This window comes from Lactuca virosa, chromosome 8, assembly GCF_052849685.1.
Source record: "Lactuca virosa cultivar CGN04683 chromosome 8, Lactuca_virosa_CGN04683_v6, whole genome shotgun sequence".
NCBI classification, from domain to species: Eukaryota; Viridiplantae; Streptophyta; class Magnoliopsida; order Asterales; family Asteraceae; genus Lactuca; species Lactuca virosa.
The window spans coordinates 95,108,535-95,132,821 of record NC_136433.1 but is presented as its reverse complement, the minus strand read 5'-3'; positions in this window follow the sequence as shown (position 1 = coordinate 95,132,821).

Genomic DNA, 24,287 nt, shown 5'->3' with positions numbered 1-24,287 from the left:
GCGGTGTGTATAGCTAGCCAGAGCCCAAACAGGAAAGTGGTTCCCAAAATACCCATACTTGTTATGTTTGTTGAGTTTTGATTTTTTTGATATATGGGTTGATAGAAAAGCATGCTAGTGGATAAGGTTCTTTTAGAAACTATTGAATAGAAGTGCCTGAGTTTACTATTGCCTTGTGATGTAGGGAGTTGCTTGTTATATGTTACTTGATTGTGTGAATGATGCGTGTATGTTGATTGATTGTATATGGTCGGGATTTAATAGCCTTAGAATGATCGAATTGGCCTTACTTCGTGTTCCTTGTTTGGTTGTGGATTTAGGACAGATTTATTTATTCCATGGTCTATCTGACCTCGTATTGTCTACAACAAGCATGCATAAAAACAACCAGTGGTGCGGGAGCGAAGGTAACCTTAGGAACAGTTCCTAGGAAGTTAATTGTAGCTCGTAGGAGTGGTAGGTGTTAGCAAACTTAGGGGTAGTATAGTTATAGACTGGATCTCAGAGATGGAGATGGCGTTTGAAAGCTGCAACTGCAGCAACCAACAGAAGACCATCTTAACAGTAAGACAACTGAAGACCAGAGTCTTAAGTTGGTGGAAGTTAATGGATGACTCCATGTTGAAGGGAGAAGCAGGAAATATGTCTTGGAAAAACATTCTGCAAGAGCTAAGGTAGATCCACTGCTCTGAACAAGATCTTTTGGAGATCAACAATGAATTCCAGAACCTGAAGAAGGGGATGTTGAGTGTCAAAAAGTATGTTGTATCCTTTACCGAGAAGATGAAGTTGGTTCCTTACTTAGTTCCTACCAAACTTTCCAAGGTCAATAAGTTTTCTAGTGGTGAAGCAAGCAACGACTTTGAAAGCGGCAACTTGGGCGGCTAGGAACGTAGAGACCTAAATAAGGGAGAAACTTCTGGAAAATTATGAGGTAGCAGAGAAAAAGGAAGCTTGAGGAATCTTCAAGGTCTAATAAGAAAGGAATATTCTCCAATTCTGACTCAAACTACAAAATTTCTGGAGGTAGCAGTGAAGCCAAGTGGTGTGAGAAATGCAAGAAAAAACGGTAAAGCCAAGTGGTGTGATAAGTGCAAGAAGAAGCACTTCGGGAGATTCGAGAGAGAAATGACCTGCTACAAGTGAGGAAGGGTTGGTCATTGCTTCAATGATAGGGTATGTGATATGGGCATATTTAGTTATAAAATTCATGCATTATCTTAATACTTTATGTTGTTTTTGTCTCATTTAATGAACAAAGGGTGATTAATTAGTTTAGAATTTCATTTTTCAGCAACAATGACATGCTCGGATGGAAAAGGAAGCGGAACTAGCGATTGGAAGCTTGGATCTTGGATTTTGAAGAAAGAAGGATGTTGTTGGACAGCTTGACCCCTCGTCAGTGTTTTGGCCATATCTCATGAACCATAACTCCGATTGACGAGACTCAAAATGTTCTGAAAAATAGACACAATTTCGGACGACTTTTGTGTTTTGAGAAAGTGCTGATTCCAAACGGACTCGACGAGTTGGGCCTCAACTCGACGAGTCACGTCGAACTTTCACGATTTCTGGACGCTGACTTGTCGTGCATGGGTTTTAAGTGACGGACTCGCCGAGTCGGTCACTGGACTCGACGAGTCACCTCTGTTTTGTGAAAATCTATATAAAAGGCATTCCTGCCTGATACCTTGGCATATAGATTAACCCTTGGAGGCCAATTGTCGACTGAAGGTGCTGCTGGAGCGTGGGAAGCTGAGGAATCAACCCTACATTCAATTTTAAGGAGAATCAAGGCAAAATCAAGTTTACTCTTTACCTAATCTCTTGTTTGAACTATGTTTTTACCAATTGATTTCGTTTTTGAGCTTGTTTCTGCTGTAATCATGAGCTAAAACTCATACCTTCTGTTTAGGATAGATGATTTTGTGATTATGGTTTGATTTTGTGGTTGGATTAAATTAATTTGGTTAACTTTGTTAAATTAAGCTTGTTAAAGAACCTTATGCATTAACCATAACTATTTTTTGTTAATTATCAAGTAATTAAGCTGCATGAACATCTCTTAATTGCTTACCTCATGTGATTTATGTGAAAACATAGTTATGTGCCTAGGATTAGCGAACGTGAAACTAGGATTAACTAGAAAGTGGGTAAATTAATGTGTGAGCTTGTGTGACAAACCATCAACAAGAGGTTATTTGAATTAGTAATTTGATTAACTAATTACAAGTCTTATTTAACCCGAATCAATAAACTAGGAAACTCATTGGTTTAATCAACTGATCACTGCTTGAATTAATTTATTTTCTAAGGATTAGTAATAGTGAACGTGAACCTAATCACACTAATCGGTAGCCAATGTCAATTAATCCATTGCACTTGTCTTAAAATCAACCATAGGAATAAATGATTCAAACCTAAACAGAAGTCTCCTTAATTATTGAATTTAGTTGATTTTTATATGCTTAGCTCTTAGTTGCTTAGTTTAAGTTTTAGTTAATTGTTTAAGTTTCTAGTCTTGCAAATATAGAGAAAACCCCATTTCTATTACTTGTTTTATTTAGATAATATTAGCATTTATTTTAATTATTTATCATTCCTTGTGTTAGATACCCTACTTACCTGAACTAAACTGCTAATCGATAGGTACACTGCCTTTCGTGTGTTTGTCTTTGTGTTTAAGTTAGTAGGATTAAAACTAGTGCATTTCACTCACATCAAGTTTTTGGCGCCGTTGCCGGGGAACGGTTCTAAATAGTTAATTTTTTTGCTACTTATTATCATTTTTTATTTTATTTGTTGATTATTTATTTTATAGTTTAGTTTTTATTTTTATTTATTATGTATTTTCCAAATCTCGATGCTTTTGATGCTTTTCTTGAGGAAGTAGTACAGGAAATTGAGCAAGAAGATGAGGAGTATGACTCGGATGAAGATTTGAAGAAATTTGGAAGATGGTTAGATAGCATCTTGTCTAACGAACAAGAACAATCTGAGTTACATGAGCTAGAGTTAAAAGATGAAGAATTTAATCCAGAAAAAGATTTGGAGGAGCTGGAAAGGTTGCTAGCAGAGAGGTCGGACGAAGAACAAGAACAAGCTGAATTGCAGGAACCAAGTCGTGGATTGACCATTACCACGACATCGCCCCCTGTATTTCCGGTTTGTGTTTCGAAGCATGGGGTGACGACTCCAACTTTGGAGAATGTTCTGAAGCGCGATCCATTTATGATTAGTATCCAACCGGTCCCAACCCTTATCAAGATTCTTGGGTTTTATATATTCAAGCTCGTTTGGCCAATTTTCGAAGCAAAGAGCCAAATTTTACAAATTGGTCCACCAAAGAAGATATTCAATGCAACGGATGGAATGGCATTGAGTTTATTGGAAGTTTATTAAGTTGAGAGTCCAGCTAAAGACTCGCACAAAAAGAAGCGCTTGCGGGAGGCAACCCGTCATTAGAGTTTGCTTTTCTTTTTCTTTCTAAACTTCTAGTATTTAGGGATAATTTAGGATTTTTATTTTGATATATATATATATATATATATATATATATATATATATTACTTGGTATTTGTTTTTGATCTTTTCAGAATATAGGGTGAGGGATAGAATGAACGAATAAAGCGTGAGGAATAAAACGTGGGATCGAGTCTAAAACGAGAAGAATGGGAGAATTGAGTCTAATTACGAGTCCGGTAATTAAACAGTTGAAGGGATGTGCTTTTACTGAAGAAAAATGAGGAGGAATATTGCTATAATAATCTCCTCAAACCCCAGAAACAAACCTGAAGCAGGAGCTAATTTTATTTACTCAGTGCAGAAAACTCGTCGAGTTCCATTCAGATACTCGACGAGTCCATGCGAAAAAACCCGACTGTAACCACTTTTATCGACTTAACTCGGCGAGTTTACTATTAAATCGACGAGTTACTCTTTCTCTTACCCTTCAGATTGGCGATTTGATTCCATTCGACATGGGCATTGTCTATATTTTTGAAGATCATTTCCGAGCATTTCCAAGAAGCTTTTTCCTCGATATTTTGGAGCTGTCAACCACACGAGACGAATAACACCCAAGGCATGGATGAGATGTTCCCATGTCTAAAGTCAGCTGAAGATGGAGCTCAAAAGAAGAAAATCAACCTCGCGACTACTATCCCAGGGGAGTCTGTTCCAATTCTCTCTTTACTTTTATGTTCTTTATCATGCATAGCATGCAATGGGTACATTGCATGAATTAAGTGTGGGGTAGGGGGTTGGTTATGATTAGTTAATTAGAATCCTAATTTTAGTTAAATTTTAAAATTTTTGCATTAGAATTACTAGGGTTAATTAATAAAATTATGGTAAAAGCAATTAGGAATCATGCTAGTATTGTGTTTGATGATTTTATGAGGACCCAAATGTTTAGTTGAGCCTATATACGTTCTAGTGCATTTGTGGCCTCCTTTATTCTAGTGAAATCATGGGACAAAAACACAACCTCGCTTAGTTTGAGGGACGCAATATGTTTAGCATCGTGTACTTGAAATGTATCCAGGAAAACTAATACTTTAACCAATAAAGGCTGAAGTTGAGCGCCCTTGCTTAAGCATGTAGGTTTTGAGTGAAAAAAAAGTGAGTTGCATGTAAAAAAAAGAGAGAATTACAAGAAAAGTTGTAAGAATTTTGGAGAAGTTAAAGTGAAGATCAAAAGATCAAAATTCCGAAAGTTCAAAAAGTTGAAGATACCAAAAATCATAAAGGTGGTTAATTCAAATAAATCAAGATCAAATTATCAAATAAGTGAAGAATTCCAAATAGCTCCAAAGTGGAATCAAAAAGTTGTATTTTTCTAGATTAAGTATGCTTGGGTTGCTTGACCAAAAATACCTTGAGGTTAGGAAGTTTTCTGCGGATGGATTCGGAGGGATGCATAAAATGAGCATTGTTCAAAAGAAGTGGGCGAGTGTTTATGAGGATTGTGAGTATTTAGAATTAAGGGGGTCCTTAGGAAAAATTTTAGACACAAATGCATGCGTTGCGGTCTTGGCATAATGGCTGGGTTTGATTGGAATTATTTTAAGCAATGCTAGTATGTTAAAATTCAGTTTTGCTTGGGGGCAAGCAAAAGTCAAGGTTCAACCACATATAAGTAAATTAATGTGTGAGCATGAAACTAGGGTTAACTAGGAAAATAAGTAAATTAATGTGTGAGCATATGTGATGACCAACCACATATAAGTTGATTGAATTTACAAATTTAATTAACTATTATTACAAGTCTTGCCTGATACGAACTGAACACTAGGAAACATGTAAGTTTAATCAATTGATCACTGCTTGAATTGACTTGTTTGCTAAAGGATTAGTAATAGTGAACATGAACCTAATCATTTTAGAAATCGGTGAACATGAATAAATCACATGAGATAAGTAATTAAGCTTGTTAAAGCGTATTAAGTATCCTTCAGTTTTACAGATGTGGAGAAAAGGACATATTTTGAGGAATTGCCCAAAAAAAATGAAAGAGAAAGGTTCAATGTGCCGCCAAAGGCAAGAGCATTCCAGATGATCCTTGATGAAGCAATTCATGATGCAATAGATCAAGAATAAGAAACTACAAAGTTGACATATAAATAGTATTATGTGATGTAGCCTGATGAAGGAGGCATAGTGTTTTATGAACTTGAATAACCACATAACCATTTTCAATAAGTAATACAATCCTTAGTTGTGTTATATAACTCAGTGTGATAAGTTGTTATTCTCTTCTATGATGACTTGGGGACTATGAGACAACACTTGGGATGAGTATGAGTAGGTGTGAAAGGTAGTAGAGGTCTATGTTGGATTAGGTGTCTAAGCCCATAACTATAGTTGGTATATACTTGAATTGATAGTAGCAATGTCCTTTTGGGTTGCCTTCAAACCTGGAAATTGAATAGGATTATTGTTGGAGAGAGAAGAATGATTTATTAATTTATTACTTGGTTAATAAGTTAATTTATTAATGTATTATGGATATAATATATTAATTAGAAATCATATTGTTTAATTAATATTTAATCAGAAATTAATTTGGAACTAATTTTGGGATTAAAGGAATTAATTGAAACTGCAGGGACTAAAGGTGACAATGTTCAAAAGTTGAGCATTGAGCATTCTAGAACCTTCCTTAGAGGGATGGAACGAAATCTAGAGTGTCCTAGGGTTTCCTTGGGCTCTAAGGGTGAAGCCTTAGGGAGGAAGTTAAGGGATTAGGGTTATCTAAGATACACCTGCCTTATCCTAAACCTTCCTTATCACCTATATAAACCCTTATAGGGTTGGATTTCGTCCAAGGGCACTCCAAGAGAGGCTAGGGCCGAATTTTACACTTCCCTTTTCTCTCCATAGTAATCCTTGGTTGCTAGGTTTGTTTGTGAGCCATTAGAGGCGCGACACTTGTGGAGCTTGCTACCAAAGTTCAAGATCTTCAAAGATTTGATTGTTATTACAATATAACAATAAAGTTATGTATCCTAACCCTAATTATATGTCAATTTCGAAAATTACATGTGCCTCCTAGGGTTTCTATTTTTTGTGTTCAATGCTTGTATGTCTAATAGTGAAAACATAGATCCTCAAATTAGGGTTGCATGCACACATAGTATTATTTGTTTTGTATAAAAATCTTAAGTGGTATTAGAGCGTATGCTTTTTGTTTTCAATTAGATTATGTATAATTGATTGAACTAGACAAAATTAGAGTTTATGGCTATTAAACCCTAAGGCCTTTAAATTTTCGCATATTAGGGTTTTAGAACCATATTTTTCGAAAATCCCTAAGGGTTTTTCAAACCCATTCCTTTGGCCACCTTGGAGTCGAAATCTAGGGTTTCCTAACCCTAGGGTTTTTTGAATTTTTTGGCAAGGTTGAAAGCCTTGCCTTCCACTCCAAGTAGAAGATTTCGAAATCTAAGGAATAAGTTAGTAGGTTGTTATTTTTGGTAATTATCTTGTAAATTGTTTAATTGGATAATTAAAGATATCCCTACCTAAATTTCAAAATCCATGGATAAAAGATTAAATTAAGTTAATATGTTTAATTTAAATTGGTAATCCTTATTTGATTTAATAATTTAATTAATCGTTTAATTTTTTAATAATTATTAAATCAAAGGTTTTTTAAATTTTAAGATTTTAAATTAAATGGCTTTAATTTTTTTTGAAATTTAAAAATAAAAATTAAAAAATCCTAGTATTTTAAAAGTTTAAAATACACCCTTATACTATATAAAATTAAAAGTCTAATATATTATATATGTATAAATAAAGAGTCAGTCTTACCGTTAGTATGCCTCATTCATGAAGCTGGTCTATAAGGGATGTTTAAGGAAATTGCCTATAAAATGGCGATTGAATGGGTATCCACTCTTACCTACCGCACTCTTGACTAGTGGAGGGTCGTTAGCCGAACGGGTAGGATAGGACACAACCTTCCATTATAAGTATAATAAAAAAATGAAGTAACTAAACACTTTTATAAATTCCCAAATCTTAGTTACTTTAGGAAAAATGTGGAATTGGTGCTAATCCATGAAATTGCACATTGCACCCTTATTGGTCGATTAGTGGAGCGTGTGTGGTTAACCGGCACACTAATATGGGACCAATGAAGGATGGAAATGGGTAGCTTGATGTTTATCATAGATCAATGGAGCGTGTGTGGTTAACCGGCACATTGATTAGGTGATTCGTAACATCGAGAGTACCGAGCTAATTTGCATGGTTATCCACACCTTGTTTGTGATCCTCGGCATCCCAGTGACAAATGAAGGGCACAATCGAGATTTAAACATGCCATTGAAAAGTTCAATGAATCTCAAAAGATCTAGGAGTTTCAATTCATTTAAAACTTAAATTTCCTTTTCGTTTTTCATGGTGGAAATTGGTAAATCGTCATTTACCTACCTTCAAATGTTCTGCAATTTGGATTACGGCATCCCTCTTCCATATTGTAGAACATTGTGTTGGATCCTAGCCTTAATATCTCATTTGGGTGTTTTATTAAGGACTCAATCAACTTACTTGAATTTTCTCCCGTTTTGTAGATGTCTGATTCTAACTATGGTCTTCCCAAATCCCTTGGAACAAGCTTTCCACATGAAGATGATATTTCGCGATTCAATCGAGGAACAAGAGATCATTATTCACTTCCTCCACCTCCTCATATTGTTCTCCCAGACCCACAAGTTCGAAGGCTTGAAAAGTTCAAGCTCACTCAAGCCCTTTTGGAAAGTAAACACGAAGAAGGAATGTCAGTGTGTGCACACGTCTTAAAGATGAAGTCGCACATTGACAAGTTAAGAATGTTGGGAGTCGTTGTCTGTGAGAAGCTGGCTGTTGACAACGTTCTTCAATCGCTTCCTGACTCATATAGTGAGTTCGTAAGAGAGTACTATATGATGGACCACGACGTGACCCTCATCGATATCACCTATTTGCTTGTTTCTGCTGAATCAGAAATGATTTGGCGCACTGGAGAAGCAAAGTTGATTGGTAGATCTGCCTTCCAAACCTCCATGGACATAGGCAATGGCAACGAAAGGCATGCCATGGTCAAAAAGTTTGACCATAAGAGAAAGGCAAAGGATGAGGTAGTTCTGTGTGCTATTCCAAAAGAGTCAATTTGCTTTTATTGCCAAGAGAAGGGGCATTGGAGACGAAGCTGCTCTGTGAACCTGAGAGATCTAAGAGATGGGAGAGTCAAGACGTATGACTCTACTTCAGGTAAAATCCATTAACTAACTCTGTAAGTTCCTATTTTTGATTCTTAATACATTATGTGATAAGATTACATTGTTTGATGTTTTGTAGAATCGAAGAAAAGAGAGGAAGCTTAAAGGAAGAAGTGAGATGAGTCTGATCGCGAAGAAATGGATTTAGATCGCATGATTCGATGATCGGATTTTTGGAGTTGCTACTTTTAGAGTTATGATAGATTGATTAGGAATATGTAATAGCGTAGTTTCTCATTTGAATTGCATTGTAAGGACAAGTTTTTCCGCACCTTTTATAAATAAAATAAATTTTTGTTTTTGTATTATTTATTTATTTCCTTGCAATGGCATGTATGAAAAATTGACGTTTGTGTATTTCTAGTTGAAATGGATGTGATTCTTAGTTATGTTATTTGTGGAAATGTCGAGAATTTACCAAATAAGGAAAGATTCTTGTCGCTCGAGTTTCAATTGGACAGAAACTTGGAATCATATAAATTGTATTGTATGATGAATAAGAACCTTCATATTTGAAAAATTAAGACTAATTCCTTGACAACGAGTCAAGTGAAGGACTAGGAGAACTGGTACACAATGTTGTGCACTAGTCAAGTCCACCACAAAGAACAATAAGATTATTCGTCATGATTTACTAAAAGTCTAGTAAATGTGGTTATGCTTACAAGATTAAGTGTAATTCTGAATCATTGAAAAGTTTCAATGTATGGCAGAACGAATAAGAAAAATCAATTAGGCAGAAAGATAAAAGTTTCTCCAATCTAAGAAGAAGGGAGAGTACTTTTGTATCGTGTTTTATGATCATCTTGTTGATTATGAAACCATATCACAAATAATCCTATAAGGACATCTTAGTGCACTAGTATGGCTAAGAAGAGGAATCAGAAATTGTTGAAATGGTTAAATCAAAAAGATGAGTCATACTTCGTTCCAAAATCAAGTCTTAGTGTCATACTCCAAGATTGTGAATTGAGTGACACATCTTAAGAAGTTCTAACACACTCTTCAAATGTGAAGTAGAAAATTGTTTCTCTTACTCTTGCACGTTTGAAATTGGTAAATTGTGATGTATTGGATAAGACAAAGACCAACTAATACCAATTGTGTGTAGTGTTTGTCTTGATAAGAATCCACACTAACTATTGAATATTTGTTTGTCAAGAAATGTTTCTTGACAGGAGAATCTTATATGTCAAGAGGTCAGTGGGAGTCTAAATGATCTTGAAAATTTTCAAGAACTAATCAAGAGTAAACCTATTATTAAACACTAGCACACGACTTGAGGTTTGTAACCTATCGTGTTGACATATCCTTGTTTATGTGCCATTCCAGTTTAGTAAACTATGCATATGAGTTCTATGAGTTCTCAATAGACTGCATAAAGGCAAGCATCTTGTTCAATGAAAGAACATTGACAAGTATAGGTGAACTGCTAAATGACTTGGAAGCAATGGTGGGGCCCTTGATGGCAAGAAATCAAGTATGAACAAGTTTTGTCCATATGAGTTTGGATTTGTCACGAACATTATCTTACAGTGATGGTTATGACAAATTCACATGGATAGGAACACATACACCATAAAATCTAAGTGTCATAAGGTTTCTCTCCTTCATGAAAATGATTGTGAGGAAACGCTTTCACTAAGAGAGATTTTAAGGAGATAGCGATTATGTAAATTGCATTATCAAATTCGATTATGATTACGACATCCATCTTCATAGTTCGAATTGTGAGATTTGGCGATTAGTCTGAACGTTTGGGACTTAGTAATATAAGTTCTTAATTAGTTTAGACACACATGTGAGCTATCTAAGGAAAGGTGTATGAGTTTGAGAAGCTTAGATAAAGGCTTGTCGAATCATATCGTATTAGAAAAGATGAACTTTGGAAGTCAATAAGTATTGTTTTCTAGAAGTTTAACTGATTTCTGAATACGTGTCAAAGCTAGTGGGAGCATAAATGTTATGCTGGAATGGATATAATTATCATGATAGTGGGAGCATGATTATTATTTTAAGTGTTGCAGGTTGGCAATATTAATTATAGAAAACAAAAGTTTCACTTTCCAAAGTTGCAGGGGTTGAAAAGTTCTTTTGCTATAATTAAGGGAGAGAATGTTATACTTCGTTTCAAATCTAAAAGCTTAGATCGAGAAATTTTAATCAAATTTAGTAAAGGATATATTAACTGCATTCTCAAAATTCGATTATGATTACGGCATCCCTCTTCATAGTTCGAATTGTGAGAACGTGGCAAATAGAAATATTATGGCAAATGGCTGATAAAGTATCATGCTTTTGTTGGATTAGGTGTCTAAGTTCAGAACTATTTCTGGAATGTACTTGACCCGATTAGCCTGGTCCATTTGGGTTGCATGGCATCATGAATTTGGATAGACTAAAATGAGAGAAATAACACTTATGGTTTATTAATATATTATAAGTTCTAATATATTAATAATATTATTTAATTAGTATTGATCAAGAATTAATTTGGAATTAATTAAGTGATCAAAAGAAGACTAATTAAATATATGGGTTGATTGTGTAATTCACTCATACTTGTATAGTGGGCTAATGCTCCATGGATTATCAAGTTGGGCTAAAACCCACAGGATGCTCCATGGAGGTTATAGAACCTATGGGTCATGGAAATGAAAGGTCATGACAATTAGGGTTTACACGGTGTAACCCTAATTGTAACACACTATATAAGCATCACCTTGTTCACCAAAATCGGCCACTAAGCAAGAAAGAAGAGGGCTAGCCGATTTCAAGAGTGTATCATTTCTCTCTAAGTCATTCCAAGTGCATTTGGTGTTGTGTGAGACATTTGATGCATCACACTTGAGGTGCTAGGCTCTCAAGGTTTTTCAAGGAATCCAAACTACTACAAGGTATGTTCTTCTAGCTTACTTTTATATTAAAGTTCCCCATGTATGTTAGATAGGATTATGAACCTTGGAAAATCAATTTTGCATGTATCTTAGTCAAACATAGATCCAAGGTTTTCTATGGTTGCATGTACACCTTAGGAGTGTTAGAATACTGAAAACCCTTCAGTGGTATCAGAGCCTAGGCTTGTTTGTTTGATACTTGATGCAAAATAGCTGAAAAAGTCGAAATTCTTGCTGTCTGTACAGGGGACTCGCCGAGTCCATGGGGGGACTCGACGAGTCCAAGCGTATCTTCAACCAACTCGACGAGTCAGTTCTTGCACTCGACGAGTTGGCCAGGCAGAGTGCAGATTTTCGATTTTTGCTGCTGGAAATGGACTAGAAACATTACTCTAAACTGTTTTGGTGTTTTGAAACTTGTTTTCGATGGATTAATGGTTGTTCTAATCCATTTACAATGGCTAATATCAAAATTCCATGTTTATATGTGTTCATATGTTCTTGAAATTTTGATATGAATATTCATGTTCTTATGATTTCTTGCAAGATCATAGAAATTATGTGCTATTGATTGATAGTTAATTCATGATCATGATGTGTTTTAATGGAGTCCATAACTTGTCCTCAAGTTATGGATAACCAAAAGTCACTTTGTAATAAATCCATTAAAAGAACATATAAGTTACAAAAATGAAGAGTCTTCATTTTTAATAAACAATAACTCATAAGTTATGAATTGAAAAGTTTTGTAAAGTTACAAAACTTGCTCTCAAATTTTGGAACATGTAAAGTCACTTAAATACTTTAGTTCCAACCCCTAGAATTTTAAAAGTTAAAATTCAACCCTTATACTTTATAATATTATAATTCTAATTATATATATATATATATATATATATATATATATATATATATATATATATATATATATATATATATATATATATATATATATATATATATGTATGTATAAGAACAAGTCGTCTTACCATTAGTAGGCCTACTTCACGAAGTTGTCTATAAGGGGGGTATAAGGTTGTTGCCTATAAAATGGCAGCTTAATGGGTGTCCACTCTCACCCGCCGTTTCCTTGACTGGTGGAGGGTCGTTAGCCGAACGGGTAGGACAAGGACTTATAAATCTTCATAAAAGTATGATGAAAAATAAAGTAACTAAATGTTTTTTAAAATTCCCAATCTTAGTTACTTTAGTAAAATGTGAATAAGGTGCTAACCCATGAAATTACACTTTGCACTATGATTAAGTCGTTAGTGGAGCGTGTGTGGTTAACCGGCACACTAACCTGGACTTAACAAGGTAGGCAAAGGGTAACTTAATATTTATTATAGTATCGGTGGAGCACGTGTGGTTAACCGACACATTGATTGAGGGGTAAATATTATGGGTACCAAGTAATTTGCATGGTTACCTCACACCTTGTTTTGTGATCCATGGCATCCCAGTCACAAAACCTGAAGGGCACACTCGAGATTGAAACATGCCATTGAAAAGTTCAATGAATCTCAAAGAATCTAGGAGTTTCAAAACCAATTAAAACCTAATAATTTATTTCGTTTTTTTCACGGTGGAAATTGGTGAATCGTCATTCACCTACCTTTAAATATTTTATAGCTTGGATTACGACATCCCTCTTCTAAGTTATAAAATATTGTGTTGGGTCCTAGCCTTAATATTACATTTGGGTGTTTTATTAAGGACTATCTTTATATCTAATCTAAACTTGTCTTTCTTCTTTTCAGATGTCTTCCAACAATGCTGCTTCTGGCTCAAACCCTACCGGCTCCTTCTCTCTCATGAACCTTTGTGGAAAAGTCATCTTTGATGGATCCAACTTTATGGATTGGATCAGAAACATCAGGATGGTCACTCGGTATGAGGACAAAGAATATGTCCTCGACAAGGAGCTTAAAGAACTCGAGCCAACTGATACTCCTGAGGAGGTCGCTGAATATCATGCCCATTAAAGGGATGCTACCAAAGTGGCATGCATCATGTTGGCCACTATGACAGCCGAACTCCAAAAGTCCTATGAGGACTACTATCCTTTTGAGATGCACCAGGATTTGATGGACCACTACCATCAGAGTGCTCGTCAAGAGCGATATGAAATCATCTCCTCCATGATAACGACCAGGATGAAGGATGGTGAACCCATCACGAGCCACATGCAGAAAATGCAAAGGTATGTGGACCGTTTGCTGAAACTGAATGTGAACTTCCTCGAGGAGTTGGCAATAGATATCATTTTGCACTCCTTACCTTCGTGTTATGATAAATTCCGCATGACATACCACATGAACAAGGAGGAAGTTACCCTCAGCAAACTTCAAGGACTTCTGAAGACCGTGGAAAGTGGTCTTAAAGGAAAGTCGGTTGTTACTACTCTTACTCCTACCGCGGCCCCTGTATTGGCAATCAGGAAAGGTAGAGGGAAGAAGAGGAAGAACCCTTAGAAGGGTACCAAGGGAAAGTCCCTTGATGGCTCCTCTTCAAGTGGAACCAAGAAAGGTTTTGTCACTCCTTCTTCTGACTCAAAAGAGGATGAATGCTTCTATTGCCATGAAAAGTCACACTGGAAGCGAAACTGCCCAAAGTACCAGCAAGATCTTAAGGATGGGAAAGTAAAACCCAACCATGCAGGTATTTACACTATATTGTCTAATAACTCACCCTATTCTAATTCTTGGGTCCTTGATACAGGTTGTGGTATTCACATATGTTGTGACTTGCGGGGACTAAGAAGAAGTGAGAATGTGGAGCATGGGAAGATAAACTTGATCATGGGAAATAGGAAAGTTACACATGTCACCAAGATTGGAGTTTATTCTTTATTGCTAAGTAGTGGGTTAACATTAGATTTGAATAAATCTTGTTATTCGCCTGAAATGGCAAGAAATATTATTTCCTTTCATGCTTTGTACAAACAAGGTTTTACCTTTTCATTTGATAATGATAGTGGTGGTATTTATGCTTTCTTTAATAATGTTCTTTATTTTAAAGCATTACCTTGTGATGGTGTGTATGAAGCTGTGTCGGTTGTAGACAATCTAGGAAATAATGTGTTGTGTATTGATTCTTCTAATAATAACTTGGATAAAGCATCATTATGGCATTGTCGTCTTGGACATCTAAGCAAGAAACGCATAGGCCAACTCCAAAAGGATGGAGTGTTGGTGTCATTTGATCTAAAATCATATAATAGTTGTGAATCATGCTTACTTGGGAAAATGACAAAGTCACCCTTCACTGGTACATGTGCTAGGGGTGAAGGTTTGTTGGATCTTGTACACACTGATGTGTGTGGACCCTTCAAAACTGCCACAAGGGATGCTAATCGTTATTATGTGACTTTTACTGATGATTATAGTAGATATGGTTATGTATACTTAATCAAGCATAAGTCAGAGACTTTTGAAAGGTTTAAAGAGTTTAAACAGGAAGTAGAGAATCAATTGGGAAGGAACATTAAGATGCTTCAATCCGATCGAGGTGGTGAGTATCTTACTACAGAGTTCCTTGACTATCTTAAGGAATGTGGGATTATCTCACAATTAACACCTCCCATGACACCTCAGTTGAATGGTGTGGCTGAGAGGCGTAATCGGACCTTGTTGGACATGGTTCGTTCCATGATGAGTCGAGCTTCGCTACCAATCTCATTCTGGGGATATACCTTAGAGACTGTCGCCCATATCCTTAATCTAGTTCCTACAAAGAAGGTTGCCAAAACACCTCATGAGATGTGGACCGGAAAAGTTCCCAACCTGGACCACATCAAGATTTGGGGTTGCGAGGCTTTTGTAAGGCGCGAGTCTCACGATAAGCTCGAACCTCGAAGTGAGAGGTGTATTTTCATCGGCTACCCACAGAGATCCTTTGGTTACCTCTTCTACAGACCCAGTGATAATGTGGTCTTTGTAGCAAGGAGAGGAGTATTTCGAGAGAGAGAATTCATAAGCCAAGGAAACAGTGGGAGACAAATTGACCTTGAAGAAATTCAAGAGTCAAGTGGTGAAGGAACCTCAAACCCTAGCAATCAACCTGAGGAGGAAACTCCTGTTGATCCGACAGAAGAGTCTGTACCTATGAGACATTCCACGAGAGTTAGGAATGCACCTGAGCATTACTATGGTTTCCATATTACTGCGGAAGGTGATACACTTATCAGTGATAGCACACTGGTAAGTCTGGATGAACCTAACAGCTACACGGAAGCCATGGCAGGCCCCGAGGCTGCTAAATGGAAAGAGGCTATGGACAGCGAGATACAATCCATGTATGACAATCAAGTTTGGAACTTGGGGTGACAATGTACTAGGTCGTAAGACAGTCGGGTGCAAATGGATCTTCAAGAAGAAGACCGACATGGATGGTAATGTACACACTTATAAGGCGCGACTGGTTGCAAAGGGTTTTTCTCAAACTCCGGGAGTTGATTATGATGAGACCTTTTCACCAGTAGCCAAGATTAAGTCTATTAGGGTTATGCTAGCCATTGCTGCATTTCATGACTATGAAATATGGAAAATGGATGTCAAAAGCGCTTTCCTTAATGGAAAGTTGGCTGAGGATGTTTACATGTGTCAGCCAGAGGGTTTTGTCAGTGCAGAGTACCCTAATAGAGTGTGTAAGCTTGAGAAATCCATCTATGGATTAAAGCAAGCACCTCGCATATGGAATCTTTACTTCGATGAGAAGGTCAAAGAATTTGGCTTTTCGAGGAGTGAAGATGAATCTTGTGTATATGTCAAGGCTAGTGGGAGTATAGTTAGCTTTTTGGTACTGTATGTAGATGACATACTGCTCATAGGAAATGACATCCCAACCTTGCAGGAAGTGAAGTCCTGGCTTGGGAAGTGTTTCGCTATGAAAGACCTAGGAGAAGCTGCCTATATTCTATGGATAAGGATTTTGAGTGACCGGAGTAAAAGACTAGTTGGACTTAGTCAGAGTACCTACTTGGATAAGGTGTTGAATAGATTCAACATCCAGAATTCCAAGAAAGGAGAGTTACCCATCCAGAGTAACGCCAGATTGAGTAAGACTCAGAGCCCGAGTACCGAGGCTGAGATAGCAGAAATGAGTCGAGTACCTTATGCTTCTGCTGTAGGCTCGATCATGTATGCTATGACTTGTACTCGTCCTGATGTGGCCTTTGCACTGAGCATGGTCAGCAGATATCAGGGGAACCATGGCAAGGCTCACTGGACTGCGTTAAAGAACATTCTCAAGTACCTGTGGAGGACTAAGGACTGGGTCCTTACCCTCGGTCGGAGTGATGACTTGAGAGTAGAAGGGTATAGTGATGCTAGCTTTCAGACTAATAGGGATAATTTCCTCTCTCAGTCAGGCTGGGTCTTTACCTTAAACGGAGGAGCAATCTCTTGGAAAAGTTCCAAGCAGGAGACAGTGGCTGATTCAACTTGCGAATCAGAGTATATAGCGGCAAGCGAGGCAGCGAAGGAGGCTATATGGCTAAAGAACTTCATTGGATACCTTGGAGTTGTACCAGCTATAAAGGAGCCTATCGAGATTTTATGTGATAGTGAAAGTGCAGTTGCCTTAGCCAAGGAACCAAAGGATCACGGGAGATCCAGACACATCGACAGAAAATACCATTTCATCAGACATCGAATAGAAGAAGGACTCCTCGTGGCAAAGAGGGTATCATCATATGAGAACCCGACAGATCCCCTCACGAAGGGACTGGGTAGGGTTAAGCATCTCCAGCATGCTAGGTGCATAGGGCTGAAGGATGATATTAGTTTTAGTAGTTAGATAGCTTTGAAATGTGTAAAGTGTAATTGACATTTGATGATGAATAAAAGTTGTATTTATTTATGAGTAAAGTGTTGTTATCTTTTTTCAATCGTTTACTATCGTTTCATTTTGCATGTTTTGACTTCCAGAATAATTATGTTATTGTAATTTCATGTTATTCAAATTCTCCACAGTCGGTCATATGTTGGAAGTAGATATGAATCAAGACTGTCATAGGTTGGCTTGTAGAGGTCTAATATGTTGGACATAAGTGGTGCTACAATACTCATGAGTGCTCATAAGTTCTGAGTATTGGATTCAACCCACGCTCGCTGGTATCACTTCATGGAATTTAACTCGAGTGATCGTGAGACGGTAATATTATATAAGTCTTCAAAACAAGAGATATAACTTGTTGCCTATGAGTTGGTTATGCATTGATTGTACGAAAACGCATTGGTAACTCGATGTTATAAAACGTGCCTTTGTGTATGATTCAACATGTAGTAGAACAAGCATATGAGTCGAAGTTTATCTGTTCCTTCTTGGATTAGAAGCGATATCTGGGCCCCTCGATGATTTTGTGTTGACCCATGTACCGGGCCCGGTCAGATCTAAGTTGATGTGTTCAATTAAGTTCTATGTCAAACAAATCGGAAATCGGGAGACAGACTGCTAGACAAAAAGCAAGACATTGTTCCATGTATTTGTCCGGCTGATATATAGAACAGAGGATTATATGATCACTTATCTTAAATGGCGTATCATCATCATCTCAGTTCCGCGAGACCTTGAAAGAGCTACGATTGCTAATCGGTTCCTGAAGTCATTCTTGCAGTTATAGTTATTAGACTTATCCAAGTGGGAGACTGTTGGATTAGGTGTCTAAGTTCATAACTATTTCTGGAATGTACTTGACTCGATTAGCATGGTCCATTTGGGTTGCATGGCATCATGCATTTGGATAGACTAAAATGAGAGAAATAACACTTATGGTTTATTAATATATTATAAGTTCTAATATATTAATAATATTATTTAATTAGTATTGATCAAGAATTAATTTGGAATTAATTAAGTGATCAAAAGAAGACTAATTAAATATATGGGTTGATTGTGTAAATCATTCATACTTGTATAGTGGGCTAATGCTCCATGGATTATCAAGTTGGGTTAAAACCCATAGGATGCTCCATGGATGCTCCATGGTGGTTATAGAACCCATGGGTCATGGAAATGAAAGGTCATGACAATTAGGGTTTACATGGTGTAACCCTAATTGTAACACACTATATAAGCATCACCTTGTTCACCAAAATCGGCCACTAAGCAAGAAAGAAGAGGGCTAGCCGATTTCAAGAGTGTATCATTTCTCTCTAAGTCATTCCAAGTGCATTTGGTGTTGTGTGAGACATTTGAGGCATCACACTTGAGGTGCTAGGCTCTCAAGGGTTTTCAAGGAATCCAAACTACTACAAGGTATGTTCTTCTAGCTTACTTTTATATTAAAGTTCCCCATGTATGCTAGATAGGATTATGAACCTTGGAAAATCAATTTTGCATGTATCTTAGACAAACATAGATCCAAGGTTTCTAGGGTTGCATGTACACCTTAGGAGTGTTAGAATGCTGAAAACCCTTTAGATTTTATGTAAGACATTATGAATCGTGTCCCATACGCTTCTCGTATAGGATTGATTGCATATGCTGTAATATTTGACCGTTCTAAAATTTTCCAAATGTCTAGGGCATTAAGAGGGAAAAAGGGACTAGAACCGGATTTGACTAAAATAATTAAACAACTGTCAAGGAAAATCTAAGGTTCGCCAACGGTCGCTTGTGAGCAGTTGAAAGTATACTAATGGATGGACCATATTGACATTATTATGAATAGACAAGATTCTGTTTAGAATGAGTTGTCATATGGAAAATATGGAAATGTTTCCATATTGGGAGTTGAACGTTAAGAATTTATGTCCAGATTAGAAACTTTTATGCAAGAATGATGTTCAAAGGAATGTACTTTGAATGTGAGACTTCACATCTATGGGATTGTCGTGTAACAATCTCCAATAGAGCACTTTGTAATTTCATTGGTCGAGTCTTGGTGACTTTTGTGTCGTGACATTACGAAAGGACTGTTGCATAAAATGTTAGAATCTAACATATTCTAGTTGTGGCGAGAACTTTGTATTCTTACACTAATGATTAGGATTAGGAATTGTGAAATGAGCATCATTGGAAATGTGTTCATTTGATCTATTTCACGAAGTAAGGACCATAGGTAAACATAGTGTGTATGCTTGGTGCATGGGACAACTGTTGTTATAATTCAAGTAAGAAGTTGATTACCCGAAACAACAAATAATGAGTAATCAATATGGTGATTAAATAAAAAATGTTTTATTTATACTCAAAGGTTTGGGGTCATATAGGATTAGTATTATTCTTGTGTTTCACTTTGCATGTTTTGACTTCCCGAATAATAAGATTATTCAAATCCTCCACAATCGCTCATACTTTGGAAGTAGGTATGAATGAAGACTGTTATGCATCCGTCTGTAGATTGTCTAAAGTGTTTAGACATAGCACAAGTTTGCTGCAGAGTTCATGAGTGTTGCTATAAGATTAGAGTATTGGATTAAATCCACGCTCACTTGGATCGCTTCATGGATTTTATCACGAGTGATTGGTGAGACGATAATATCTTATATTCTTGAAACCGAGACGTGTGAGTTGTATTCTGCAAGTCGGTTGCACATTGATAATATGTAAACGCACAAGTAACTTGGTGTTATAAAACATATTGTTGTGTGTGATTTGATAAGTAGATACAAGCGAGCATTAGAGTCGAAGTTTATCCGTTCCTTTTACCCAAAGTGGATAAAAGCGATATTTGTGGGCCCCTCGATGATTTAGTGATGACACCTAAGCGCTTGGCCAAGCCGTGACTAAGTTGATGTGTTCAATTGTAGTCTATTGTCAGTCGTCATAAATCGGAAATCAGGAAACAACACATAGACAGAGAGAATGATTAAAATCCATGTCTCAATCTATACGATATCTAGAATGGAGGAATATATGATCCCTTATCTTAAGGACACGTCACTGATAAGATCAGAGTTCGACAGCGGCTTTTGGTAGCTAAAATTTGTTAGTCAGTTTTGAAGTTATACTTAAAACTATAGTTATTAGACTTAACCAAGTGGGAGACTGTTGGATTAGGTGTCTAAGCCTATAACTATAATTGGTATGTACTTGAATTTATAGTAGCAATGTCCTTTTGGGTTGCCTTCAAACCTGGAAATTAAATAGGATTATTGTTGGAGAGAGAAGAATGATTTATTAATTTATTACTTGGTTAATAAATTAATCTATTAATGTTTTATGGATATAATATATTAATTAGAAATCATATTGTTTAATTAATATTTAATCAGAAATTAATTTCGAATTAATTTTGGGATTAAAGGAATTAATTGAAACTGCAGGGACTAAAGGTGACAATGTTCAAAAGTTGAGCATTGAGCATTCTAGAACCTTCCTTAGAGGGATGGAACGAAATCTAGAGTGTCCTAGGGTTTCCTTGGGCTCTAAGGGTGTCTTGGAAGCCTTAGAGAGGAAGTTAAGGGATTAGGGTTATCTAAGACACACCTGCCTTATCCTAAACCTTCCTTATCACCTATATAAACCCTTATAGGGTTGGATTTCGTCTAAGGGCACTCCAAGAGAGGCTAGGGCCGAATTTTACACTTCCTTTCTCTCTCCATTGTAATCCTTGGTTGCTAGGTTTGTTTGTGAGCCATTAGAGGCGCGACACTTGTGGCGCTTGCTACCAAAGTTCAAGATCTTCAAAGATTTGATTGTTATTACAATATAAAAATAAAGGTATGTATCCTAACCCTAATTATATGTCAATTTCGAAAATTACATGTGCCTCCTAGGGTTTCTAGTTTTTGTGTTCAATGCTTGTATGTCTAATAGTGAAAACATAGATCCTCAAATTAGGGTTGCATGCACACATAGTATTGTTTGTTTTGTATAAAACCCATAAGCCTATACTACCGGAAACATAGGACTCGCACTTGGATCAGGGAAAGTCACAAGGTTACTAAGTCTCTAAGTAACTGAGTTATTTTGTTCATTTCCATCTATACCTTTGTTTCGGTAATGACTACGCAGATAAATATTAATTCCGATCTTGGTGGTCATATCAAATCGAGTCCGACTAAGATAAATCTATGAAGTAAGTTCGATGTGGTTTCTGAATTTAGATTAAAGGAAAAGATAATCGAAACGATCAATGGAAGAATCGCAATCGCCGTTAAAATTAAGCACCCTGTAGGTAGAAGTGGTACATGCTAGAATGTGATTATATCACATTAGAACATGAAGAGATGTATCTTTCGTGCTAGAGTCTGACTCAAAGAGACATGAGTTTAGCCGTCGCATCATGCGAAGGTAGGTCATTAGAACGTGACCCATCGACTGTTACGGTAGTTAAAGTAAACACCTTATCGTTCTAGAAGGAGCAGGGATCTCAAATCCATATCGAATTTGGAATGAAAAACAGGTGCAAGATTGAGCACTTCTAGCAATTAAAAAGCCCGAAGGTTAGAAGGACATAGGAGTTACGGTTATTAACTAGGATGCAAAGGTAATGTGAGGAGTCATCATATAAGCTCTGTTCTTCTGATTATTTTGGGACATAATTATCTTAAGGGGGAGATAATTGTAACACCCGCATATTCGGGCTAGTCAATTAAGATATATTAAGCATTAAAACAACTTTTTATAGAAGGTTATTTAGGATAAATAACATTAACCAAACTTATAGTGTATGTGAAAAAAATTTCGTACATATAAAGAACGTTGAAATCCGACTTCGTGTGAAGAAGCTATGCTTCTTCGAAGTTTCGCGATTAAACCGACACGACCCTATGTATCGTAAAAAGTGAATTTTTGATAAATTGATTTTTAGCCTAAGTAATTTAAACAAAAGTCGTAGTATTCGTTAAACCGAGAGAGTGCCTATAGAGAACATCCAAATCTGACTTCATAAGAAGAAATTATGATTTTTCGAAGTTTCAACGCAACAATGCAGACACAAAAATCGAAATTGTAACGCTTGGGTTTCCTGCTGGACATGTAATAAGATGATGTAATAGTTAGGGTCAAAATTGTAACATATTTGGTATAATAAAGGAAAATTTTGTGAATATTATGTGTTACATATGTAGTTATTTGTAATATACGTGCGTTTAGCAATATAATAAAATAAGAATAAAATACACGTCCAAATAGAATAAAAATTAGGAAGAATATCCTTGACGAAAGTTGAAGTAGTCGTGACAAGGATTTCAGAGATATAAGGAACACTTAAATCAGACGTTAGATGGAGGAGATATGATGCGTTGAAGTTTCGCGGTTCAAACCAATACGACAACGCGCATATAGAGAACATCTAAATCTGACATTCGTAGTCGTGAAAAGTAATTTTTTTTTAGATTACTTTTGATCTAAATGAAATTCGTAGTAGTCATTAAACCGAGAGCGTGCATATAGAGAACATCTAAATCTGACATTATTAGAGGAAGTTATGATTTTTCTAAGATTCAACGTAAAAGTATACAACTCAGAAATTGAATTTTAGATCGGTCGATTTTTAGCCGAAATAATCTGAACGCGAGTTTAAGATCTCGTTGATAGGAGTTCAACGATATAAAGACAGTCGAAAACGGACATCGGATGACAAAGTTATGCATTTTATACGAGTTTTAACAATCTAAGCTTGTGTTATATAAATAAAGTCAAAACTAGCCGACAGAGTCTAAATGAAAGATATAAATCTCGTTGATAGCTACGGGTGGATATAAAGTACGTCAAAAATGGAGTCTGTATGAAGAAGTTATGCAATTATTAAATTCTGAAATTCATCATGTGCGTGTGCGAGGCGCGCATATCTTCTAGAAGGGGGCGACATGGCTCCATCCAAAAACGGACATGTGTTAGCTGTAAAGAGAGCCAACCAGGCCATGTGCGACATACATCTGGTCTGAGAGCAACACGCAATATTCTTTTTGGTCCTATAAATAGTTGATCACCTCCTGATCATTCCTGACACCCTCCATACGTTCCTCTCTCGATTTCTTATGGTTTTTAACCCCAAAATTTCGTTAGAGTTAGTATCCCGGTGAAGCCCAACAATCCCTGAGTGTCCGACAAGTAGTAATCATCGAATAGGAACTCTGCCAGTATAATTTGTAGACATTTTTCTATGGAATCTCTATAAGTTAAATTACACTCTATTTAATTTTAATGTAATTAGTATTTAAATTCATAGTCGTTGTTTTGAATTTAAAAATAAGCTTTGTCAGTGGTTCCAATGTTATATTACTGATTGATATACTTACGAGGATGATGTCTAGGCTGGATTTAGTGAGGTGTATAATGAGGGATTTTCAAACAATATATTTTGTATACCAAACGGACCCTACCTCCGCTATGATCCTACCTGGTTGTTTCTTATCAGCTCTACATCAGTATACATTGTTATTCTTAAGAGATCTAGATTATTAATTGGTCATAAGAGATCATAAACTAAGACTTAGATATAATAGAACCCATGTCACAGCAAAGGAAAATCCAAGTGCTAAAGCGAAGCGTTGTCCAACTTTCCAGTCATCCACTTTAACAAGTGAGTGCATAGTTACTTTTATCTTACACATAGATATAAAATATTTAAGATAATTACATGATATACGTGCCTATTATTTGTTTTCCTGATATATATTCCAGATAAACGAATTATATATGTTTTACTTGATTTAAACTATATATG